General features: G+C 49.9%; 1 protein-coding gene and 3 non-coding genes across 8 annotated transcripts in view; 3 read left to right on the top strand and 1 right to left on the bottom strand.

The window, feature by feature from the left end:
* Positions 1-26,445, bottom strand: part of LOC149363621 (putative monocarboxylate transporter 5) — a 106,681-nt gene that overhangs the window by 35,017 nt on the left and 45,219 nt on the right. The window contains exon 1 of one of the 5 annotated variants that reach the window (XM_089573606.1): positions 3,344-3,644. The exons of the other annotated variants lie outside the window; for them this stretch is intronic. The gene's annotated coding sequence lies outside the window, so the exon portion shown is untranslated. Of the gene's footprint in view, positions 1-3,343; positions 3,645-26,445 lie in introns of those variants that run through there. 5 annotated transcript variants of the gene reach the window in all.
* Positions 24,498-24,570, top strand: TRNAK-CUU (transfer RNA lysine (anticodon CUU)). The gene has a single exon. It is a non-coding gene; the product is annotated as a tRNA-Lys (tRNA).
* On the top strand, positions 24,757-24,829 carry TRNAK-CUU (transfer RNA lysine (anticodon CUU)). The gene has a single exon. It is a non-coding gene; the product is annotated as a tRNA-Lys (tRNA).
* Positions 25,017-25,089, top strand: TRNAK-CUU (transfer RNA lysine (anticodon CUU)). Its single transcript has one exon. It is a non-coding gene; the product is annotated as a tRNA-Lys (tRNA).

The following is a 26,445-nucleotide window of genomic DNA, read 5'->3' as shown; positions in this document are numbered from 1 at the left end:
AGTGAAACGAAAGGGAACGATTAACTGCCTGCAATTCGCGCTTCTGAGATGTTCTGGACTTTCTTTTCGCTGAGAGCTGTAGTTATGCAACCCTTCACGCTAATCTCGCGGGCTATCTTCTGACTTCAGCTAAACACGCCACCGCTGCTATTAGCCGCGACTTGAGCTATGCGAGCAGAACACATCGGCCATATATTTTCATTATTTTCTTTTTATTACGTAAGTTGCACATCAGGTTTTCATACACTGCTGTCAGTGCAATCGCTTCTTTATTTTTACCTACTGGATGAGCTGCGTGCGAGGATTGCATACAGCGTAGTTGGCGCAAAAGTTGGCAAACTGCGTTCTATCGCGCTTCAGCTAATTTGCGCATGCAGCGAAGCCAGACAGGAGCCCTGCCTAGTGACGTCAGACGGAGGCAAGTAAACAACCAGTATACCGCAAGGTCTGCGTTGCACTTGCTCATGCATAAATGCGTACAGGCTTACTTATTGAGCCAAGTATCGTTTTTCGTCGTAGAAGAAATGTGCCCTGAGATATGTGGTCACCGCACTGAGCTGCGGAAAGTTGCCTGGAATCTCAAGAACACTCACACGCGACGTATTTGTTGCTTGACAAACGTGATAGAGAACTCCGGTTCCAATTAAGAGGGGCATGGTATAGTACATGGACTATGAGGGGAACTCCGGATTAACTTCAGCTGTCCGGGGTTTCTTCAACGTGAACTGACATCGCACTGCACATGAGTGTTTTTTTTTTTTTTCAATTCGTCGCTGTAGAAATTCGACCAGGGGGGTAGCCGGAATACGATCCCATTGCCTTGGGCTCAGCAGCCAGGCTCCCAGAGCCACAAAACCGCCAAGGAAAATGAATGAATGAATGAATGAATGAATGAATGAATGAATGAATGAATGAATGAATGAATGAATGAATGAATGAATGAATGAATGAATGAAACGAATTTTTCGGTTGTTTCTCTGATAAAGTTGAAATTCACTTGCGGATATTATACGTCAAGAGAAAAACTAGTCTTAAAGCAGGACAGTGGGCACTTGTCGCGCATATTTATGAAGTAATCGTTGAATGAATTTTCGAACTTTGTTGCCTTTCACATTGGAGGGGCTTGTATAAGTGCAGTTGCATTTCGCGACTCGTAGCGTGCAGTCCCTGTGGCATACTTTCGGTTTTGCATCCAAATCTATTGCGCGTGACGCTTTGAGGCTCTATTTGTAGAAATATAATAATATAGTTCGAATTCCAGCATCTCTAATATAAATTCTGGTGTTTGTTTGACACGCTGGCCAACCATACATTGGTTATTGACATAGCTCCTGCGAACGAGAGCTGCCGTTTCCAAGATACACGCGCCTTTATGTACTCTTTATTATTTTTGTTCGTTCCTTCCGTGGTTTCCACCATTCTCTATTTAGGCAAAATAAAAACCCTCTGAAGAAAACCCTTTTCGGCACTTCACCCTCAAAACCTTTCAATATCCCAAAAGTCGCTGTGCGATACGCTGCGAGCACGGAATTTCGATCGTTTTCTCTGCCGACGAAGCTGCTTAAAAGCCTTCAACCTCGCTACAATAAACGTCTAGCCTTAAAAAAACAATTCACGCCGTTTTACTGCATTCAAGATCGATTCCCAAAGCCGCAGGTGGTTTTGAATGCGCGTACCCTGTCACTTGAATTACTACGCATATAAAGGCAGCGCTGACTTGTCGCGCGCCCCTCAAACAGCCGTTACTCGAGACGTCAGCGACGATTTAAAACTTGACTCGCGTCACCGCCTGTCAAAAATGTCAGAGCCTGTAGTGAGCTAAAGTTGTAATTATCATGACTTACAATCAACCAAGCCCAGGCAGCCGCCAGGTCCCAAGGGATCCAGGCCGACTCCTAGCATTGGAGGCTAAAACCTCCCGGAATTCGATTGTAGATATTTCTCTCTCTCTCTCTCTCTCACTCGCATCGTATGTACTACAGACTGCCAGGTGACTGTTCGCATGTAAGGTGCGCTGGGATTGAGGCATGCAGGTGTGTACCTGCATTCGTGAAATTGTCATTACAGTTCCTTACTTCCCTTACCATCCCCTTAGGCAGCTTGGCTTCATTGGGACTCAACAGGCGAAGCAAGCTTTCTTTTCTCCGGGCTTCGTAAAAATTTTTTCCCCTCCTCTTGCGCTCTCAGTTCCGCGTTTCAGAGCTTTTCAGTCAAACCACTGGCGACGCAAGCGTCTCGTCAATAACCGTCTGATAGTTTGAACACACTGGTTGCGCGTTAACCGCTGGTCAGAGGCGATGAGTGGTGTCGCTGGCTTCCTGTACCCTGTTGCTCGTACGCCTGTTAGATGAATAGTATAGTTTGTTCAGCGCACCTTAAACTTCACGGAGCCAGCTGTAAAATACACTTCCTTCCTGACATGCCACTGGCGTCTCACGCAGCTATGAAAAGGCTGTCAATGGAAAGGTAGGAAACGCATCATAAATGATGCGGCGGAAACAGACGGAACAGGAAGTCCCTGCTGAGCATGACAGCGCAGATGGAAGCGTCTATGCAAACGCATACAGTTTGGAAGCTACCGAGAATAGAAAGATGAGGCAGAAAAGAAAGAAAGAAGTACAACGTTTCATCCCAGATGGGAAGCGAAATTAGCGATTTGCGCGTTTCGCACGCGGTGCTCCTCGCCCACTCACCGGCTGCATCGACTTTCGACGGAGGGCATGTAGGCGACGTGATGAGACTGTCAGTTGCGCGCAATTAATTTTCAAAAGTTACTTACGTGCAACGAATTGCCAAGCCCCTTGGTTTCTACTCAGCCGCTCCACTATTAAATGCGGCAGACGTTTCAATTCAATACAAAAAAAAAAAACGATATCCACAAAGCGCAGTTGACGGTTTAAAACGTCCGCCACTATTACAAAGGCAAGCCGGAAAACTCTGAAGCTTCCATGCTACTATTTGCAAGCTGCGGTATGTGCATTCAGTGTAGTCAACTCAAACTTAATCTTATATACGAGCAAAAACCGTAGCTGAGAGCATCGGTTGGCAGTCGCCCCAACCGAAATGCTTTTTAGACGTGCTAGGCATGCAGATTAAACTTGCGCCATAAATAACGTCGAAGGCCACCGACGTTCGATATAACAGGAGTCGTCACGCGGTGTCCATACAGCGGGGGGTCTCTACAACCGTAAAAACTTTCTCGTGTGTTCAAAACAATCTGTCACGAACCTCGAACAAGTGCAATGCGCTCGAAACAATCTTCAAAGGAAGAACCGCCAAGAAACAGCAGAGAGAGCAGAAACGCTGAACGTAACCGTCAAGGTATCCTTCTGAACAAACATACCTTTTTTCTCGCGTACACGTGCCTCTGTTAGGCCGACGACCTGCGTCGCATCCTGATCGACGACGTGTCAGACGTCAACGGCCGGTGCACAAGCAACGCAGTATTCAAGCCTTTCGCTTCACACGCTCACGGGGACGAGTCGCACATCCTTCGACGCTGTCGTTCCGAGCGCTGGAGCGACGCTTTTAGCCGCCGCGCCGCCGAGCTCCACGCCGGCGCTGGCACATGTGCGGGGTCGTTGCGACAACGTGAAACAGTGCGCGCGCGCCCCCGGTCGCCCTGGGCAGCGGCGGCGGCAGACACAGGAAAGGCGTAATAATAACAAAAAAAAAAGAAACTCGAGAGAGAAAGAGAGAGAGAGAGAGAGAGAGAGAGAGAGGGACGGGGTGAAAGAGGAAACGGTAGGAGTCGGAGTGAGAGTCTCGTCCGAGAGTGTGCGCCGAGCTGGCATGCCACTGTGGAAACCAGCTGCCAAGCCTGTGTGTACATACGAAGCGGAGAGTGAGAGGAAAACGAGAGAGAGAGAGAGTTCCAGCGCGCTCAGATTTGAAAGAAGGAAAGCGGCTCGATGAGAGCAAGCGTGGCCAGCGCTCCCGGCGCTACGCGGTGGCAGAGCCGGTCCCGAGTTTGGCCGCGCGTGTGGCCAATAGGATTTTCATGCGTTTACAGTCTCGACGCGGCCGGCGACTTCTGCTCGTCTGGAGATGGTATCGCAGGAAAGCTGCCCTTCGCTCATCTCGACGTCGTAGTCGTCGCTGTCGTCATGTAGCCAACGGGCAGAAAGATTTCGAAAGCGAAATGAAGGTCGAATCGTGCGAAGGTTTAGTCGTGTGATCGTCTACTCTTTTTGACGTTCTAACCTCCGGTACTGTCCGGCTGTTGCCTCTTATGGTGTTACAGAAAGAAATTAGCGACGCCGAAGGAGGTTCACGGCCTTGCCGACGTCGCCATTAGAGCGTAAGCGCGGGCTAAGTAAGCAAGCGACCGTCGTGTGTCGGTGGCACTAATGAGCAACTCTGGAGGAAGACGGCTCCTGGAGCAATTTTTTGTTTGATTGTTTGTTTGTTTTTGAAGACAGGCTTGCGCGGTACTTCAGGGGAGGCCGTGCGCGTCCTCTATTGTTCCGCGTAAATGGACCCGCTCCACGCTCGCCGCAATAGCGCTTCGCGCGTGGGTGCTCTCGCCAAGGACGACGGGAGCGTTACCGTTGGCGGGCGCCAGCATCGATTTGCTCCGTGCCCAGCAACGGCCGTAGAAGAGAAATAAAAGATAATTGGGGAGGATAAGCGGTTTTGCATGACTTTTCGGGACAAGATTGCATCGTGGTACTTTGCTGTGGCGGACACCTGCCGATTACTTTTGCTTCCTGTAGCGATTGTAGCAGCAGTGCAAACTGGCGGTTACAAGTACGGGTAGGTTAGCACGGGTAGGTTAATCAGGTAAGCGTCCGGTTCCCATAAGTAGGGGGGAGGGGGGGGGGGGGGGGGGGGGGGCGGAGACAAGGGTAGAGCTAAATAGAAGTCGAATAGACAAGAAACGCCAGGCCTGTAGTGAAGGGTGTTCGGAAAGGTATGTCGCCTTCAGAAAACACAAAGCAGGGCCTTCAAGGCCTTCTGAACCGACAGGGAGTGGGCTTGACGTTCGACTATCGTTCCTGACGCTGCGGAGAGCGTCTTGCAGACGTCGAAAAGTCCCGATGCGAGACGTCCAGATAGTGGACGTCTGGACGACGAAGCGATTCTACAGAGACAACACCTTTCTCTACTGTACTGTGGCCAGTAGCAAAAAGAAAAAAGTTAGTGATCTCTTCGCTACCGCAAGAGCCGTCGCAGCTCTTTGATCGCAACAGCTCAGCAGTTCTCTCTGAAGCCCGTAAATCGAAACCGGGCGCTATGATTTGTAAAAAACTCGGAGGTTAGCTGACTGCATATGGCGCGGAATTGCAATCCATTGCGGAATTGAAACCAACTGCTGACGACTAACGAACACCTGCAGGTACTCCAGCTCCCAGTCCTGTCAATAGACAGCGCTCCTGTCTGCTTACTTTTCATAACTGCTTCATAATTGGTAAAATAAATAACTGTGGAAGTTGCGGGCTTTTAGGGCTGTCAGACAAAGTTTTCGTGAAAGCCCCTTAGAGGCAGATTCTGCACATAGAGGAGTTCCTTTTTTCGAAATATTGATGGAAAACGGCGAAGCAACTGCCAAGGTCTCGAAAGGTGCCATCGCACAGTCGCTGTCTCATAAGTACCTACTAGAAAACATTTTTCGCTCGCAAAAGGTGGACGTGGGGATTGTCGGTTACAACATACGACGCCTGCACTGTCCACTTCAAAGAATAACACCCTGCAGCTCCAGCTGTCAAATTCGCAGGGACACCTAATTATTTATGTGTTGGCAACGCGATGGCATTAGAAGCGGTTGAGTCCCTTACCGGATGTGACGTCACTTTCGGTGTAGTGACGTCGCTTCTCACCATTCATTGAGTGAGTTGGTTATATTAACTCTATGACTGGGTGAATTTTAAGACCGAAGACTAATCTTTTTTTTTTTTTTCCCCGGTGAGGCTTTTAATGCAGGTGCCCGCATATGAACGAAACGGTGCGGGGGCTATGACAGGCGCCGCATTGAAGGGCTCAGGATAAAAATTTCGACCACTTGGGGTCGTTTAACGGCACTGACACCCACAGCACACGAGTGTTTTGCATATTGCCATCATCAAAATAATGCCGCCGCGGCCGAGATACATTCCGCGACCTTGCACTCAACGGCTGAACGCATTAGCCGCTGAGTCATGTGACGGTTGCCCGAACATGTATCTAGTTGTGCTAGCACTAAAAGCGTGACTACCGCCCACGGCGTCTGAAGCTTTTAGAGCTCTAAGTGCTCGGCAGGTGTCGATCCAGAACGTTTGGTCGACCGCTCAAGTCAAAAGCTAAGTGGCCTGGGAACTCCTGGAAAGAGCTGTACGTTCTATCGGTGTATCTCCACAATGATTGGTTACTCTTCGTGGAAGGCATAAACTTTAACGCCATCAAAATGAGGAAAAAAAAATGCGCAGATGTAGCAGCTGCCGCGTCCCTGAGAAATCGAACATACGTTCAGCCTCTTCGAAAGCATTCGCTATAGAGGTAAAACAGCGGAGATTGCAGAACGAGACAATGGAGGAAAATAACGTGCGCCTCGCGAACCGTTTCCAAGATAACCTTGGTCGGAGGAAGCGCACGGCCATTGTGTCGTCCGCCGTAGACGCTGGGAGCGCCAGTTATCGTACAGAGATCGCTCCTCGGCGAAGAAATTGGCGATGCACGGATCGATTGAGGTGGGAGAATCTTCAGATGGAGCGTACCTGGACGCTGCCAAGGACGACTGCGGTGAAGGCCATGGTCTTGTAATGTCTGCCCGGAAAGCTGGCGCCCTGCCTGTGGCCTAGTTTGTAGTTAGGTTTGATGCTTTTTGCAGATAACCGCAAGAGGCGAAACCTTAACGATGCATCCTCTCGGGTACATAGGTACATACACGCTGACATCGCGTAGTAAACGTTAAGGGGTAAAGAGAAAGCCAGCGTCACCGAGAATAAACGGAAACTAAGCTGCATGCGACATATTACGTGCCTTGTGCCAACAGGAATAGCATTTGCCTCGTTGAGGCGTGGATTCAGGCCGGACAGAGTGCTGTGGGCGTTACGCAAGGAGGTTTTTTTTTTTTATTGCAACTGTTTCCCCTCTGCCGCGTAGAGCGCTAAACACAACGAAAGCTATTTCCGTGCTGTTGGCTGTATTTAGCTAATGCCTAAAACCTATGGCATAAAGCCTGTAAGGTGTGCAGACTTTGTGGCAACCTGAGCTACCACAACCATAGCAAAGGGCGCAAGATAACGTGTGGTTACGAAGCCATGAATTCGTGATCGATCATGTGACCGGACGCGGACGTCTAAGCTGTGAATCCACACGATAGGGTTCCTTATAATAACTCTCGCTGTAAAAATTATGACAGGAAAAGAGACTCTCGTCAAAACAGGGTGCAGCACCAATCATTATGAAAGCGACCCCTTTAGACCTCATTTGACTTATTTTGAGTGCCTCGTGTGATCTTGTTTTTGTGACACGGGAATAGAGAAAAAACAATCGGCAGCACCCGAGCAATTTTAAAGCACTGGACCGTCGTCGTCTGTTTGTTCCTGCGCTATGTTTCTATAGTTACGATCTATTACCAACACGCCCAAGCCTATTCACTTCTTAACACCTTTATAAGAATTGTTGCGGAACTACGGCTCAACATATGGCTTACTGCGCCGTCTCTGTTCATTTCGGAGAATCGTAGACAAATATACGCGCCTGCTATGACCTTCCTAGTTCGCGACACCCTGCAATATTTCTTTCTCCTTGTCTTTTTCATCATCATCATCATCATCCTTGTCTTTAGCAGCCCTGAGCAGTTCAACTGAATGCCGCAAAGTTGCTTAACAAGTGGCTAACTTGGAAGTTCCGACCACTAATTGCCTATGTTTTAAAAAAGCATGGAGCCAGTGCGGAGCTTCCCCACTGGAACACCCTGCCTACTGTGCAGTGTTCTCAACTTGTTCTACTTTTGCAAGAACTTTAAATGATAGCTCCACGAGGAGAGAGTCATTAGTCCTGCACGGCCGACAAAACCTTCATGTCGCATTCCCTCTCTACAGGATATGGTTCCGTACAACAGTGCAAAAATTATGAAAGGAAAAGAGACTGTCATCAAAGAGTGCAGTCTCAAGCATTTTAAAAGCAACCATGCACTTTAGACTTTATTTGACTTCATTTATATGCGCAGTAATTCTCGTTTCTGGATGACCAAAACGTTTTTATGGCCTGGCACTCCCTGCAGACGCATACCGTGAGAAGCAAACGTCATGTGGTTCGAAGTACCGGTGCAGTAAAAAGCCGCCACCGTCTGGAAGACGTTGAAGTAACGAGCGTTAGCGGTTTGGTTTACTAGAATTGATATCAATGCTGCCATTTCATCACCTGACGTCATACTCACATAGTTCCACCTCTATCCACCATATTGGACCGTGACGCCATCATTGGCACGCGGCAGGTAGTTGTTTCTACAGTGCTATTGTATATAGCGCTACAAGTCTCAATGCGATAGAGTCACTGGACTCTACAATGCGAGACCTGCTGTTTTCTAGTTGCTGCCACAGATGGCGCTGTGATCTCCTGGTGGTAGAAGACCCCATGAAATCTCGAAACGTGATGAGTAGTTGCTGCCACAGATGGCGCTGTGATATCAGGGTGGTAGAAGACCCCACGAAATCTCTAAACGTGATGAGTAAGAGCTAACGCTCTTAAAAGTCAACTCTACGAACTCTACGGAGTCTAACGAGCCATTCTTATTGTCCGCAGTTTCTATAAATCAAGCCAGGACCCAAACTGTAGACCAGCGAAGTAAAGGACATGATACTATCGCTGCTCAGGGAGGGGCGCATAGTTTGCATCTCTCTCTCTCTCACACACACACACTATCCCTACAATCGCATTTTTTTGTTGTCATATGAGCCCTCTGCAACAGCACATACCAATAGCTTTCGCTCTGTACAGTGAACCTTCCACTCTCATCTGAACTTTCACTGCGACAAATACAGTGGATTCGTACACCCCGCTGGCATTGAAGATACACAAACCATCTACAATGCCATTGTACTCTTAGACAGCAAAATCGCTAACGCTGCAAAAGATATTGAACCCGCTGTCTTTGAACACTGCCCGAACTTACCCACCTATGTAGCTAAGGAAACACTGAACGTTTCAAGAGTGACTTTTTTTCTCTCGGTACCAGGGCTGGATGACAAAACACGAGAAATTTTAAAAGAGCCAATTTCAGTAGACGAAGGTGGGTGCATCTTTGAAAGCATGCACCCTAAAAAAAGTGGTCTCGTCCTAACAATCTAACTTCGTTATTCTACAAGTCGGTGAATAAGATGCTGTTGCCGGTCCTACAGCAGACATGCACGACGATGCAATCGACCTGTATATACTACTTCCGTATTTGTTGCACATACACGATGCATATACGACCCTGATTTACTGCGCAGCGTAGAATATTACCGCCCAATCTGGTTAGCAATCCACGACTGCTGAATTACGAAGAAAATATTCACTGAGAAGTGGCAGACAGTTATTGTGATGTCAGCTGGACCAAATGAAATGTGCGGCATACAACGCAGAAGCATTTTACGGGCATACTCATAGCACGAAGCGGTCTGGACGGCCTCTTTGCAATGAGGAACAGGCAGGCAGTGCTCACAATGGACCAGAAAAACGCATTTCACTAAGCGTCGCACTAGAGGTTGCTCCTTTTCATCAGACTTTTTAGAGCGCAGCTCTTTGGCGTCCGTTCCTGGGTTTCGCGTCGGCGTCGGCCTCGGCGTCGGCCTCGTAACCAGCTCCGCCCCCAATGTCACGCTTTTCAATTGGTCGAAATGCTCGTGACATCACAGTGCGCGAATTTCAAATGGGGCCAATTGTACTTTGGCTAGTAACCATGCAACCAATCAAAGGGATCGTATAGTGATGCTGCAACTAAGTTCGACTGAGTTTAGTTAATTGCTTAATTAATCAATTAGCCTAATTAATATAGAGGAGAATGAAGAGGTCAGAAGAAAAGAAAAGAAAGACGCGCGCCGAAGCGACAACAGCGTCCGCGGAAGGAGACGCTGCTGAAAAAAACAGATAAGTACGAAGCGGCGTTCCCTCCACCACCACGCACTTCCCCACTCAGTAAGACGTTGCTCGTTTCATATACGTTGTGTCGAACATCCTAGACAGTTCCAACAATTGACAGGTTAATGACAGAACACGATGGATAGAAATTCAATAATATAAATATGAAATAGCCTAATTAACGTTTCTAGTTAGACCGCATAAATCAATAAAACCGAGAACGAAATTGGTCGAGTTGGGGAATCGAACCAGGGTCTCCGGAGTGCGATACGAGCACGCTAGCCACTCCGTAATGCCAGCTGAATGGTTTGGAATGAACAAAGGCGCGTCTAGCTAATACGGCGTCTTCGTTCACTCCCATCTTCCCCCTTTGCCTTACGGAGGAGGTATTGGTGCAGGTGTCCACCCAGATATGCGAGAGAGATACATTTCCTTTCCTCAACAAATAAATTTACCGTCCAGCAAGGCGTACAGCCGAATTGGCGATGGCGTTCTGTGGACTCCCTGGCAGCGTTGCAAGACGCTGTCGCGTTCCACTCTTACAGGCGAAGCTTAACATGTTAAACACACATCAGTAACACACGCAGACAGCCAATGGACGCGTCATTCGCTGGCAGCACTTGATTCATCATTCACAACCACATTCTTAACGTACGCTCCCTTGCCGCACATGCCAAGGACGTACACCACGATCACATTCTGCGCCATTCCTCTGTACTTTGCTTTGCTGAAACCTGGATGGATCCCGAAGAGCCTCTCGAAATCATAGATTTCCTATACTGCTGTGGTGCTCGCAGAGACCACAACAGAGCGGCGGGAGTCGCTATCTACTTGCGCACAGGTCTCTCTGCAATACCAGTCGAAATGTTTGGCACGTCACATGAAGTTGGCGAACTGTGCGCCGCAAAGTTGCCCAACGGCTTGCTGGTAGTAGCTGCCTACTTCGCCCCTACCGCACTCACGAAAGACGTCGTGCACTTCCTGCAACTCGCATTAACCGTCCATCGATCCACACCGATGTTAGTAGTGGGGGACTTTAATGTTGACATAAAGACAAACAGCAATTTCCTAACACTTATGCGGGAGAACATCCCGTTCCTCTCGCTCGTAACGCGTCCCACGGCTGTGACAACCTCGCGAGGCACTTGTATAGATCTCGCCTTTGAGAATCAAGCATTGGTGTACCAATTCGAACATATATCACTCTATTTCTCCGACCACAAAGCTTCCTTCATGACTGTCAAGAACTGTTAGTGGAGTCTTTGTTAAACGAATACGTGTGAAAAATAAAAAAAAATTCTGTGATAGCGCATACATGTGTTGCTCGATTTCTTTGCCTCAATCTATCGAAAAGGTGAAACAGCTTATTTGCTGCGCTCAAATTTCGCATTAGGAAGTAACGTAATCGTCGGTAATTTTTTTTTTGTTGTTGTTGGCACAGTGCATGTTTTTTTTCTCAGTGTTTTCAAAGCGAATTTAGTCTGAACACGAATTTGCACAGGAGTAAAAAAATTCAGGGGCCACTTTGAGTGCCTAAAGTGCGTAGAAGGAGGAGGAGGAAAACTTTTATTTCTATTTACAGTGAGAGGTCGATGGGGCGAGCCGGAATGGCCCGCCCCTTACAAACACTAGGAGGGATCCCTAGTCCGGGATCCCTGTAGCTTCCGCAGCGGCCCGGGCTCTAGCTACCAATTCCTGTTGGGCATGGAGTTCGGAGCAGCCGCGCAGGGCAGCTTCCCAGTCCTCTCGAGTGGGGTGGAGGAGGGGTGGGTAGGCAGGATTGGAAGGGCATGCCCACACCATGTGGTAGGTGTCCGAAAACTCCTCCTCACAGTGTGGGCACGCGCCCGAGAAAGAAGAATTGAAGTGCTTAAGTACTGCCGGGCACAGTACAGTATTGGTATAGAGGCGGAGAAGCCAGCGCTCCTCCACCCTGGTGAGGCCTTTACAGGGAGGGGGATAGAGACCATGAAAATTTTGATAAAGAGAGGTGATCTCTTTAAAGGTGATGGCCGGATTGAAATTGAATTCCGGATCAGGCTGCGGATGAGGCGACGCCCGGTGAGTAAGCGCGCGGGCGGCAGCGTCTGCTGCCTCGTTCCCCTCAAGACCCGCATGAGCCGGAGCCCACACGATGGTACGATGGGTCGGAAACCCTGTGTATTCGCATGCGTGGAGAATTTTGAAAGCACGGTCTGGAATATACCCTTGCTCAATATTGCGGCAGGCGCCCCTGGAGTCCGTAATAATGACTCGGGACTCTGGATCTGCGGCGGCCAGTGCAATGGCGATCTCTTCCGCAAATGTAATGTTTGGGGCACGGAAAGTAAGGCCCTGAACTGTAGTGTTTTGGTGGATGACGGCCGCCGTGTACCAACCCCCATGGTGTGGGCCGGCCGCATCCACATAGAAGACACCTGGCTTATGGCCATATTGTTGAGAAATAGCCTCCGCCCGCGCGAGACGGCGACCATCATGGGTGTCTGCAGTCATGTTCTTCGGAAGGGGTCGCACCTGGAGTGCAAAGCGCCAGGCTTCAGGGATGCGGACCCGTTCTTCTGTATGTGTTGCGTAGGATATGTGTAAGCGGGTCAGAAGGCGGCTCCCCGCAGGTGTTTTGCTTAGGCGCAAGTATTGATTGTTAAGATGAGCTTCTCGTAACTCCCCAAAGGTGTTGGTCATCCCCAGACCGAGGAGACGCTTGTTGGACGTCGTTATGGGGAGGTCGAGCGCTCTCTTATAAATCTTGCGGAGAACTACTTCTAAGGCATTCTCATCGCATTTGCGTAGGTGGAGGTAGGGAGCCGAATATAAAATCCGGCTGGTCACGAATGCATTGGCCAGCCGCAGGGCATCTTTGCATCGTAGTCCCCCCCTTTTATTGGACACCCGGCGGAGCATCCGACCCACCTGGTCCCCCACCTTACGTAGCTTGTTTAGGGTAGTGTCTATCTTGCGCCTATGATGAATGAAAAGCCCCAGTACCCGGATCTCCTCGTGTTCAGGTATCGGTCCGCTAAGTAGGGAAAGGGCAATTTTGGTTGTGCACTTTGAGTTGGGGCGTATGTGCACAAATTCAGATTTGCTCGGGGAGCATTCAAGACCACAGCGACGAGCGTATTCGTCCACAATAGCTGCCGCTTGTTGCAGGTTGGTCTCGATGTCTCCAACCGATTGTTGTGTTGCCCAGAGGGTGATGTCGTCCGCATACAGAGCGTGCTGCACACCGGCGACCTCTGCCAGCTGGGTAGGGAGCTTCATCATGGCCAGATTAAATAGTAATGGCGAGAGGACAGCTCCCTGTGGGGTCCCTCGTGTGCCAAGTTGATATGGGCCATATTCTGTGTCTTGCAGCCGGATATAGGATTGGCGATCTGTAAGGAATTGTTTGATATAATTGAAAGTATTGCGCCCACAGTCTGTTTGCGACAAGTGGGATAGGATGATCTCGTGGGTCACATTGTCGAAAGCCCCCCGCAGGTCAAGTGCGACGACTACTTTATCATTGCTGGGGTGCTCGACGGGGTCGAGAATCTCCTTGTGAAGTTGCAACAGGACATCTTGTGCGGATCGGTGTGGGCGGAAACCGTACATGGTGTCTGCGAAAATGTTTTGCTGTTCCAGGAAAGCCGACAATCTGTCGCGGACCATAGTCTCCATCAGCTTCCCCACACACGAAGTGAGGGAGATGGGCCGGAGGTTGTCGGTGTTAATGGCTTTACCTGGCTTGGGAATGAAAGTTACTAGTGCCGTTTTCCAATCTATGGGGAGTGCTGTGCCTCCAATCCAGATAGTGTTGAAGTAATCGAGGAGAGTTTCGTAGGCGGGATCTGGGAGGTTGGCAATAAGCTTTACCGTCACCTTGTCCCGGCCTGGTGCTGTACCTCGCTTCATTTTAGCCAGGGCCGCTTTTAGGTCATGGAGCTGGAACGGTTGATCCAAATCCGCGTTCTCGGAACCTGCATACGAGTACGCCTGACCACGGGGATCCTGGTGTATACTCAAATATTTGTCGCGGAGCGCATCGGCCAGTTTGGCCGTGTCTCCAGTGAAGTTATGTATAGCCCTTTGAAGCTGTTTTTGTGTCTCAGTACGGGTTTGTGCCGGATCAATAAGGGCGCGGAAGAGGTGCCACGTACTCCGACTCGACATTTGCCGAGCTGCAGTGTTGCATCGGTGCACCCAATTGGAGTCGGCGAGTTGGGCCGCGTATTGTGCCGCCTGTTGGGTGATATCCGCGATGCGAATTTTGAGTTTCCGATTGTGTTTTTGACGACGCCAGCGGCGGACTAGGCTGTGTCGTGCCTCCCAGAGGTGAAGGAGGTGGTTATCCACCGCCGGGCTCGCCTCTGAGAGTTGAACATTTTGCTCGACTGATTTCAAGTGGGATACCAGGTGTAGGGACCACGTTGAGTATCCTTGGTCCATTATTGATTGAGGATTGGTGTAGCTGCTCCTAAATTTGGTCCAGTCGGGTAGTTTTGCATTGGCCTGTGGTCTTGTGAGTGGTTTGGTATGGATTGTAGCGGTAATTATGCAGTGGTCACTACCGAGGGATTCCTCGGTGTTCCTCCAATCTGCATAGCGAATATTTTTCGTAAAGGTGAGGTCCGGACACGTATCGCGTGTAACGGAGTTACCTATACGAGTGGGTTGCGCGGGATCCGTGTGAAGAGTAAGGCCCAGTGTGGAAACAAGCTCCGCCAACTTGCGTCCGCGTTTCTCTTCACGTGTGTACCCCCATAAGGTGCTGGGAGCATTAAAGTCCCCAACGATTATGAGGGGATCCCGATTCGCGACCTTCAAAGCCCGGCTGAAGATGTCTGCGAATGTAACATTTGGTAGCTTTGGGGGACAGTAAATGTTGAGTATGTGCAATGGGGGGTCCTGTTTGCGTAGCGGAAGGATCGTCACCATTACATAGGAGAAATTAGCGCTAAGATCCAGGTCAACCTGGGAGGCCGTGTAATTTTTATGTACGCAGAGGCAGCTCTGCGCATCCTGCTGGTACACCGTGTAACTGGCAAGGGTGGCGCCATTTCCTGGCTCCTGAAGGGCCACCACAGCAGGTAATTCTGGGAAAGTTGTAAGGAAAAGGCGTAGATCGGCTCGCTTTGTGCGTGCCTTGAATCCGCGACAGTTCCACTGTACAATTTGAATAGGGATCGAATTGCTTCGCGGATGCTTCCTATTTCTAGGGGCGCCCGCCATGATCAAGGGTAGAGTTGTGAGTTTGGAGAGAGGAGGCTTGAGAGCCAGTGGCTCCAAAGAGAGGAGCGTTCTCTATACTGGAGATGGCACAGGGGACCTCTTCTTCTTCTCCGGCGATTCGACGCCTAGACGCTTTGAGCTGCCGGCCTGCGAAGGTTTTGAGCGGGCCAGCGCGCTTGGGAGCGCGGGTGAGTTGAGCGAACTGAGCGGTTATGAGGTTTGGGATAGATGCCGCAAGGTGGCTAATTTTGTTGAGTGCCGCCGTAAGTGTGGCATTGATTTGCGTTTCCAATGCGGCTATTCTGTTGTTAACTTGAGTTTCGAGCGCGCTCACTCTCGCCTCGAGTGCCGTGAGGGCATGCGCAGCCTGTCCTGAAGGGGTTGCGTCGCTTTCCATTGCCTCTGCTGCGGGTGAGGCAGAGGTGTGGTTGGGGGAATTTTGGCGGGCCTCCGCTATTGCGAGGCGCTTTTGAAAATTTGCAACCTGCTCGCGGAGAGCAGATATTTCTTTTTGTTCGGCAGAGATTGGCCGTGGTTGGGATTGGGAAGGGGGAGGGAAGGGAGAAGCTGCCCTGCCCGCGCCGCTCACCTGGGAGTGTTGCTTGACAACGTTTGCCCACGTCTTGGAGCCGCCGTTCTGGGGAGGTCCGAGGGGCTTCGCTGCACCGGCTTGAGGCGGCGGTGGCGCAGCTGGAGGTTTCCCCTGGCTCCCGGTAGAGGAATTCACAGGCTGGTCCATGGCTTGGTCGGCAGCCTTGGCCTTCAGCTTGTCCGGGCGACGCTTGCCACGCTTGCGTCGATTCCGCTTCGATTTACGGCCGCGCTCGGCATGCGGGGGCTGGATAGCGCGATATTTAGCCGTACACGCAGGGCCCCCCGTGGCATGGGCCCCGCCGCACACTGAACACTTTGGGTTGCACTGGTGAGGGGCCCGCACCCCCTCAACGAGTAGAGCCTGCTGTCCGCACAGGCCACACCGGTCCAGCCTCTGGCCGGGGCAGGCGTCCACGCGGTGGCCGACCACACCGCAATGTCGGCAGGCTGGAATGGTTCGCTGGTAAGGCCTAACTTGTACAAGCTCTGAATCGTAGTGCACGAAACGTGGCTTCTCTGTTCCGGCAAAAGTCAGTCTCGCTTTGTTGGATGTCCCAAATTTTCGCACTTCCACGATGGTGCCGTAGCGCCATTGGAGCCTAGTACGGAGCGAGTCCGTAGTTTCAGAGTTACGGACGGTAATGACGCCGTAGCAGACGTCCTTGCCGTCTTGGCGCAGGTGCCCCACAAGCGGGACCCTCCCGTCGGGTCCATTAAGTTCAAATTCGCCGATGATCCGGTCGGCTAGCTCAGGTTTCGCAGTATGAACAATAATGAGGTTTTGTTCTCTTACCGGTATTATGGTAAGGTCAGTTGCGGGTTGCGTGCCCAGGAGAGCCGTGAACGCCCGGCCGTAGCCGGTCTCCTGGAAAGTCTCGTACAATGAGACGCGGGTCCGGGGCTTGATGACGACGACGTAGTCGTCTGGAGCAGGCTTGAGTATAACAGGCGGTTTCCACTTCGTGAGCAGTCGCCGACTGCGGCCCGACGCGTGCGGGGCGGGTGACTGCTGGTTTCCGGCGTGAACGCCGGCCGCGTCTACGGACGCCGGCTTTAAGGCTTGGTCTTGCGCTCGGCGCAGCACTGCGGCGTTCAACGCGGCGCTGCGAAATCTTGCCGAATCTGGGCCTCCGGTTGCCGCTGGGGTAACCGTTGCCGAAACTGGGCCTTCGGTTGCCGCTGGGTTAACCGTTGTCCAGTGCATGTTTTCGGGGTCGTAGCCTCGGCAGGAGATTTGCGGAGCAGCCATACTGGCGTCAGTGGCCAGAGGCCCCGATGTGCCGGTTACCGGTTCGGCCGTTAGGCCTAGCCGCGCCACCGGCCCGATCGGGCCATGTGTTGCCCGAAAAAGGGGTTTAACCGGGCCCACCTTGGAAAAACTGGTGTCCAGATGTTCCCGACAGCTTTCGGTGCACGTTGGGGATGAACTTGCTAGGGTCAGGCGGAAACTTCCGCTGCTCCGGCTGAAAATCAGCGGAGCCGACGAACAGCACGTCTGACTCCCCGTGCGAACGCGCGCGTCCTAAGTGCGTAGAGGCGAAAACGTTTCCCGCATCACTTTGACTGCCTCTGTGGCACTGGTGACGTCACCACTGGAGGACGCCACACGTAATTAATGACTAATTACTAAGTAATGACAGTTTTCTAATTAATGACTAAATACTAATTAACTGCTAATTAATGACGTTTAAGCTTCGCCTTTAGGAGTGGAACGCGACAGCGAGTTGTAGAGCTGCCAGGGAGTCCACGGAACGCCACCACCCGTTCGGCGCGATGCCTTGCCCTTTGAACGCAACGCTTTTTGAGGAAAGGAAATGGCGCAGTAATTCTATGTTATCTCTGTGGACACCTGAACCACACCGTAGAGGAAGGGAGGAAGTGGTAGTGAAAGAAGAAAGAGAAAGAGGGGCCGTAATGAAGAGAATGAAAATTGTATTTGAGGAATGCGCATTAACTGTCTCACATATCTCGGTGGACACCCGTCAAAAGCGGGACACCTCTGCTTACAAGCTTCTGCTGACAGCCTTCCGTCGACAATTATGAGGCATTAAAGGCTTTCGCCTTAAAAGGCAGCAGCCTGTCCTCTATAGCGCACATCCTTCCAGGGGCAGGCCCATCACTAAACATACGGAATACTTATACGGTTGGAAACGGAAACAAATTTCCTCTCCAAAGCATGAGATGTTCTAGCAATTACGCAGTTTTTAGCCAAGGTTTCAATCTCCTGCGTTTGCTAGCATCAAGACCTTTGGCGCTATGTTTAAAAGCCTCTTCCCATTGAGTCAGGTTACTTGCAGTGGGAATTTATTTATTTATTTACAATACTGCCAGTCCCAGCAGGGACCATAGCAGGTGGGCGAACAAAAATGACAAACATGATAAAAATTTGAGCAGTGCACTCTGGAATTTAAAAAAAAAAGTGAATACAAATCAAACACAGGTGAACAGAAAGGAACAAGCAAAATAAAATAAAAGGTAAACATTAGCAAGGAAAAAGAAAAATACATGTCTAGGAGTCGGGTGGAGCATTGCCATAAGGAATTCAATTAGAGCACATGGGAACACAGCAGCGGAAAAAATAAGAGACTTTCTTCACGATTAATTAACAATCTAATGAAGTGATGAAAGACGGTTGAGTATGTCAGTGAAACTGCTTTATTCGTTAATTGATAAGGATTCTATCCGTGACGTGAACTGAGATAATGTGGTTGCAGTTATGATTGAGCGATCAAGGCGATTCCGTTCTCTGATCACGAGGGGAAAGTACGAATACATGAACGCGTCGTTATGGCATGAGTATTCTGTTATCGCGCGTGCGTGTTTATGCCTCGACGGGCGTGATTGCGAGAAAGATATGTATTTTGATACGTCTATCTTGTAGTAGTTGTGTATCAGGTGAAATAAAAATTTTAGTCGTGCTTGTTGCGCTCTTGATGATAGCGTCGCTAAACCCGAAATATCCGCGAGGTTAGTTGGTGAATCTGTGCGCTTATATTTGTTGTGTATAAACCGCAATGCTTTACGCTGTACTTTTTCTAGTTTTGTTACATTAGTCACTGAATGGGGGAACCAAACTGTGTTAGCGTATTCTAAAACTGGTCGAACGAAAGTAGTATATGCGAGAAGCTTTGTCGATGTGGGTGCAAGGCGCAGACATCTTCGAAGAAAAAATAGTTTGCGTAATGCTTTCGAGGTTATGTTAGCAATGTGCGCGTCCCATCTGAGGTCAGAAGTTAGTGTGATACCTAAGTACTTATGCTGGTGAACTTTCGTCAGTATTCTGCCATTAACAAAGTACGGAAAATCGTAAGGCTGCCTTTTTCTTGTTACCGTCATGCAAACAGATTTAGTCGTGTTTACCGTCATTTGCCATGTTTTGCACCATTCGGTTATTTTGTTCAATGAATCGCTGAGTGAAATGTGGTCTTCGTAGCTGTTAATTGTTTTATAGATAATGCAGTCATCGGCGAAGAGTTTGATGTTAGAATCGATATTGTTGGTTATGTCGTTGATGAAAATTAAAAATAACAGTGGCCCCAACACGGATCCTTGAGGTACACGTTGCCAAGAGTAAGCATTCGGTATATTTAGTGACCAAAATTTACTCCGTAACTTAGGCACTATATCCCGCCCCTAATAGGCAGTGCGGCAGAGGATAGCTTACACCCTTTTTACTCCGATATAGGGTTATTTGTGTGTAGAATGTGTGCTGCCTTTTTAATCCGCTAGTTCGGCTTCTGACCTATGGCAGAAAATTGTCCTCACCATGGCAATGTTATGCAAGCTGTCGAAAAAAATAAATGTTTTGTTCTGCACGCAGAAAGGCGGTACAGTTGCGAAAGTGCCTAAAGTTACAACGATGGGATTGATTGATGACCTTCAGCATTTGTGGGAATGTTTTTTTTCCCCCATCGATCCAGTTAGATACCGTTGGGACTGGGGCACCCCACCTCTGCCACCGTGACTGTTGCGACTGGGCATCCCAGCATGCTGCCGTTGTTGCGCAGGGCTGAGCGACGAAACGGTCAAGGCGACAGTGATCTATGGTTTGTTTTGCGGGGTTTTAACGTCCCAAAATGACTCAGGCTATGAGGGACGCCGTAGTGAAGTGCTCCGGAAATTTCGACCACCTGGGGTTCTTTAACGTGCATGGACACCGCACAGTACACGGGCCTCTAGAATTTCGCCTCCATCGAAATTCGACCGCAGCGTCCGGGATCGAACCCGAGTCTTTCGGGTTATCAGCCGAGCGCCATAACCATTGAGCCACCGCGGCGGGCGTAGGCGACAGTGAGTTAACGAAACATTTATATGCACTATATACAAGGGCGTTAATGGACGTTATATAGTAAGCACAGGGGCCGAGAGCATATCGGGCTCGCACAAGGGAGCGCGGCGAGGACCCGTAACAGCGTCGCCCTCGTTTGCTGCCTCCGTCTGCTCCTCGTCTGCTGCTCCCGCTCAGTGCGGCTCGGCTTTTAGAGCCTCGGAAACCTTTGCAGCAGCCAGCCGTTCGAGCCCTCCAATCAGGTCACTCCGCTGGTCGCCGTCTGAATTGGACGAATAAGCGAAAGGGACACGGTCGTTCGAAGTAGCAGCCGGGAAAGGGCTGCCGGAGGTGGTGGTGAAAACATTTATTACGAATGAACAGGAGGTATGCTTGGATCAGCCCGTAAGGGACCGATCCTTACAAACACTAGGTGGAGGTCCCTAGTATGGGACCCCAGTGATGGTTGCCGCCGCCCGGGCGCGCCCGATTAAGGCTTGTTGGGCCTGTAAGTCATGGCAGCCGAGCAGGGTCGCCTCCCAGTCCTCCCGGGTTGGGTTGGGGATGGGGGGAATAGCGGGGTTGGAGGGGCAGGCCCACACCATGTGATAGGTGTCCGAAGACACCGCACTACAGTGTGGGCAGCTGCCGCTAAAGGAGGGGTGAAAATGTTTTAGCGCTGCCGGGCACAGCAATGTATTGGTGAGAAGGCGGAGAAGGAGCCGCTCATCCGCCTTCTTGAGGCCTTTACATGGGCTAGGGTAAAGGCGATGACAATTTTGATAATATGTTGTAATATCTTTGAATGTATAGACCGGATTAAAATCGGGTTCCTGATCGGGTGGGGAGGAGAAAACAGCCCGGTGAGAGAGCGCGCGGGCGGCTGCGTCTGCTGCCGGAGAAGCGTCGGTTGAGTCTCGAGCCGGCGCTAGTGAGGGCGGATTCCGCCGGGCGAGCCTGGATGAATTATGCTGCAAGCCGCGACATGTACAAGGGTCCGGGCTTGCTTTGCGCGATGGCGGACGCACGGCGCTGGTTTCCACGTGTGCCAGCGGAATGCGTGCTCGGTGATAACAATACGTAGGAATGCTACCTAATTAATCGCGGCAGATAGCGAACCGTACTTCCAAAATAACGTTATTCATTTTCGAAAAACAGAAGAATTGGTTCATGTTTGCAAAGGTCACCGCTTGAAGCTTCAATTTTTTTTTGTCAGTCTATTCGGGTACATCCCACTGCATGTTGCGTTCTCCTTGAGCAAAGATTCAGAAAATATATCCATGTCCGCAGTATTCGGGCACTACCTAATGTGGTAAAGAACAAGCCTCACAAATGTATTCCTTTGGGTGTCGTTGAAGACTGGGCCTAACAAGTTGTTCTTATGTGATTTCGAGAACCGTTTTCGATAAGTGCGAAGGAACAGCTTCTACACACAGTTTGCCAACTTCATTATGTGCAGCCCGATCCCCCAACATTGTTATCCCTACCAACAGGTGAGCCGGTGACGTGCACGGTTTAATACGTGAAGCCGTTGTACCATGTCAGCTCATATCATCATGTTTCATTTGGAGCGCTCAAGACATGCAAACTGCGAAAAGAGCACGATGGTATTTGCGATGTAGTACTGCTCGTGCTGTTACACCTGTCTCTTACTGCGCAAACCACGACGAAAATATCATGTATCGTGCGAAAAAGAATCTCAGTCGCCGCTTGAATCAAAACGTTCATTATTAAATTGCTTTGGAAAACGCTAACTGTTAATTCTTGTATGGCTGAAAAGGGGCTTTCTGTGCCCTGAGTGACTCACTGCATAACCTGCAGAAAGCAGATAATGATTACGCAGGTCTTCCAGAGCTGCTGTTTCGCTGTTTTCCTGCGGGTTGTGCCGCAGTGGAAGATGAAAAAAATTGCGAGGGCACTTTGGAAACTAAGGTGTTGAGAGGCGAAAGCCGAGGATACTATGCCGTGACGACTTCCGGTGGATGTGACGTCACACCGTTCCCCTGTCTATGTCGATACCCCAATTATACATCTTTCCGGAATGTTAAGTGTTAACTACGCTTAATTACACAATTTTCCCTCTAATTTGATACAAATCCGGCGTTTTTTCATTCTGCGACAATTTGCACTATGCCGTGGCGACTTCCGGTGGATTTAGTAGAACGGTAAGTTGGGCGAGTTGGTATAGGTTCATGGTTGAAAAACAGCGCACAAAAGACTAGAGACAAGAGTCTCTTGTCCTGTCGTTGCCTTTACTCTTGTCTCTAGTCTTTTGTGCGCTGTTTTTCAAACATGTTCCGGTGGATGTCACGTCACACCGTTCCCGTGGCTATATCGACGTCCGCGCTGTTTCGACGCAATTTCCACATTTTTGCCTATAATTAATTAACTATTTAATCTGCAGTCATCAAACTTGGCTTCTAGCTTCTTTTTTTCCTCCTCTATCTGAACGAACCATTCGTTTTCTTCTATCTTTTTTAGTTTGCAAGTCAAACACGTGTGACACGCTTTGCTAACGGGCGACAGTATCAGCCATTAAAGGCTTTCGCCTTAACAACGAATTTCGCCTTGACGGTCGATGCCCTTTTCTTTTAACAGACAACAGTGGCAACGAAACACCTGCGTTGAACAGCATCTTGAAGTGCAGGATTACAACATCGCAACTGGTGTTGATTGAGCATTAGCCAGCCGGTATTTCTTAAGAGCACCCGAAGCTTCGTTAAAAAGCAAAAATCGTTTTGTCTAATCCTTGTTAAGCCTAGATCACCTCACCTAAGGAATGCACTCGAGCTCTTCGACCTTGAGATCTCATGCACACACAAGGAACAACGCAAGGAAGGTTGTCACTAAAGAAACCTTTATGCGCTACTTTCGTTACGTCAGTTGCGAGTGCCCACTAGGCAGCAGCGATGACGTGTATGACATGTCTACTCAGGATCGTCGCCTGTTGTCGGCGAGGGTCCTTTACCGTGCGCTGACAACGTGCAGCACAAGGGCGTTTTTTCTTTCGCTTCGACTCATCTAAATGCCCCCCGCAGCGGCCGGGATCGAACCCAGGGCCTTGGGATGAGCAGCCGAACGCCAAAGCCACTTGCCGCTGAGGGTCGAGGATGCCAACGCTGCCACAATCATATTTATAGGCATTTTATACGCACGACGAGCCAACCAGACACACACAAAAAAAAAAACTAGGGGGCACATTCTTAAAGAAGAAAATGCAATAGTATTTAGAATTGGCCCACACCCAAATATTCTAAAGAATCCCCAAATTTCGGAAGCACGCCCACCTCAGAAAATAGATTAAGGTGAATTAGTGCGTGCGTGCGTGCGTGCGTGCGTGCGTGCGTGCGTGCGTGCGCATGCTGGTGTGGATTAGTGGTGGGCGGATTAATTGATGGAGGTTAGTGAATGGATTAATGTGAAAAAGTGGGTCGAGTCAGTACAATTCCATATGAAACTTCAATGGTACTCGAACATTCTTATCCTCAGATTTTAAAATTTGGTGGTGATGATGACTTCATGGCCCTCACGACCAATCAGAGAATTTCTTTACGGAGAAACCGGAAGTTTTTTGCAAGACAAAGACCTAAATGCTATAGCATTAAGAATATCACCTACGGAAGGGATAAAAAAGCTGGAACGTTTTAAGAGGTCTTTCTCTGGTCATCTCATGATGATATTGTACATTCATAAGCGGAAAAAAATTATTTCTCGCAAGGTCTCTTTTATATAAATTTTCGCTTTTGTCCTTGTGCTTAGCTGCGCACGTAATTAGCGCCATTTTTAGCAACACCTGTTCTTGTTCGTGTCGCACTAACTGCAACCTAACTAAGACAGCAAGTGCCATCTGCAAAAGCTTCTACGACCTGTAGGCCAGGTGAAAGCAGCAGGAAGTTTGTCTGATGAATTTTGTTTGTTTTCTTTGCACGTTGTATTGCTTCGCAAGAGTCATCGAAGGAAGGAAAAAATGACCGCTGACTATTCGCGTTGGCGCAACCAGCCTCATTTCGCCGCGTTTCCCCTACCCGCACTGGCACCTGAAAGGTGCGGGTTCATATCCCACTCAACCTGCAATTGTTTCTCGTACTGCTGCCGGATGTACAAAAATCTGAGGACAAAGACAGCTGTAAAGGCAGCTGTTAAATGCGTTCCTTCATTAAGACCACAAAATACGCTGCAGTAGGGTTGGCCCTCGTTGATGTACTTATGACTCTGAAAGAATTTCGAGGTTAACAAGACTGCCCAAGAATCACCCATATCTCCTGCCACAGGCGATGTCGACATTCTGCGGGCATTTCTGCAATCTGTCGTAAACCGAAGATCGTCAGCAAAGATAGCCGGCAGCCCTATATATATCACCGGACGATGTACAAACCGCGTCGCCCGGCTAGCTCAGTCGGTAGAGCATGAGACTCTTAATCTCAGGGTCGTGGGTTCGAGCCCCACGTTGGGCGCTTCCTTTCTTTTTTTGCTCCGCATCCCATATTCCTTCTGTCTGATTTTAGTCGCAGCCCTTGTTCCACAATGTTATCTGCGGCTGCATGCCAAAGCGCCACTGACGACAAAAAAAAAAAGGCTGTTCTCTGTGTCCGCTCTAGCTGCCTTATCTATGTGGCCCCAGAGGAAAAGGGGCTTTCGTCGCCCGGCTAGCTCAGTCGGTAGAGCATGAGACTCTTAATCTCAGGATCGTGGGTTCGAGCCCCACGTTGGGCGCTTCATTTCTTTTTTTGTTCTGCATCCCATATTCATTCTGTCTGATTTTAGCCGCAGCCCTTGTTCCACAATGTTATCTGCGGCTGCATGCCAAAGCGCCCCTGACGACAAAAAAAAAAGGCTGTTCTTTGTGTCCGCTCTAGCTGCCCTATCTCTATGTGGCCCCAGAGGAAGAGGGGCTCTTGTCGCCCGGCTAGCTCAGTCGGTAGAGCATGAGACTCTTAATCTCAGGGTCGTGGGTTCGAGCCCCACGTTGGGCGCTTTCCTTTTTAAGTATAGTCTTTTTTTAATAATTCACTATGTCCAGAAGTGTTATCGGCCGCTGCAAATTTAAGCACCACGTAGTACTGTGCGCGCAGCCACTCGCATGGCATCGAACGGGATCCTCAACCATCCGCACGGCTAGCTCGGTCTGTACAGCATGAGGCTCAGGTGTGCGAGGCAGCACTGCATTGGACGTATGTTCTTTTAATGTTTAGCAAGGCAGCACTGCATTGGACGTATGTTCTTTTAATGTTTAGCATGTCAGAAAAATTTATCTGCACGCCATTCAGAAGCCTCAGTTGGCAGCAGTACTGCAGAGGAAAGTAGTCCTCTGCACTTTCAGAGCAGAAAGGGAAGGAGAGGTAAGGTGAGAAAGGGAAAGAGGAAGAGACGGGGGGAGAGCGGCGAGGGGGTACGGCATGGAGGCAGGGTACGTCGTGTCACGCAGTTGTTGACGTACTAGATCACACCACCATCTGCAAGATCTGAATGAGCGGTAGCGGCTGCTTCGGTCAGGAGGAACAATTCTAATGCGTAATCTGACATCATGGAGGAAGGAAAGAACTCAGGAGGGGCGGTTACGTCACATTTTTTGAAGCGGGCTCTCCCCTGCTCCTCCCCTAATTTGGCCGCCGCCTCAGCGCGCTTGCGCGTGAGCAGCAGGCAGTGCAGCAGACGACGCAGCTGCGCCCAGCGTTGCTATTGGCTGCGCCGTCGGCCAAAGACTCCCAGTAGTCTTTGCGAAAGCGAGTGACTTCCGTCGCACTTTTTGGCGTGCAGCTCGGAGAGCGAGGGCCTCTCCTGAGTTTTCCTTCCTCCGTGTCTGACATAGATCGTCGGCACTTTTCTCTACTGATTTTGTGTGGGCTTTCCTTTCTTCCGACAAAAGCAGCCTCACTTTGAGCTGAATGTTACAATGACCTTTTATACAGGGAGAGCCGTTAAAGGGACACTGAGGAGAAATTGAAGTTGGCTTGTATCGACAGAATACCAGCTCCTGATTACAAAAACGCCACTCATACTGACAACAAAGCTCTTGTAACGTAGAAAAGAGCAAGAACCAAAATACAGGTATCGCCGCCACAGGCCAAACTCGCAAGTACAAGCGTCATGACGTCATATAACAAAACAGTGTTGCTAGAACCAATGGTTCTAGCAACGCTAGGACACGAGAAGCACAAATCACTGAGGCGCAGCCAATGCATGCGCAAATCTCCTTGACGTCGCCAGATGGCGCCACGTGCCGGGCAGCTACGCGCTCGCCTGAAGCATCGGGACCAATCAGCGCCTGGTCGCCGGCGTTAGGCGGGCTCCCGGTATTCCGCTAGCGGTATCAAGGTACACGGTATGCT

The sequence above is a fragment of the Amblyomma mixtum genome, chromosome 2 (assembly GCF_055824585.1).
Source record: "Amblyomma mixtum isolate Tamu chromosome 2, ASM5582458v1, whole genome shotgun sequence".
Lineage (NCBI taxonomy): Eukaryota > Metazoa > Arthropoda > Arachnida > Ixodida > Ixodidae > Amblyomma > Amblyomma mixtum.
The sequence above is the reverse complement of the archived record's forward strand: the minus strand, read 5'-3'. Positions and strand labels throughout refer to the sequence as shown.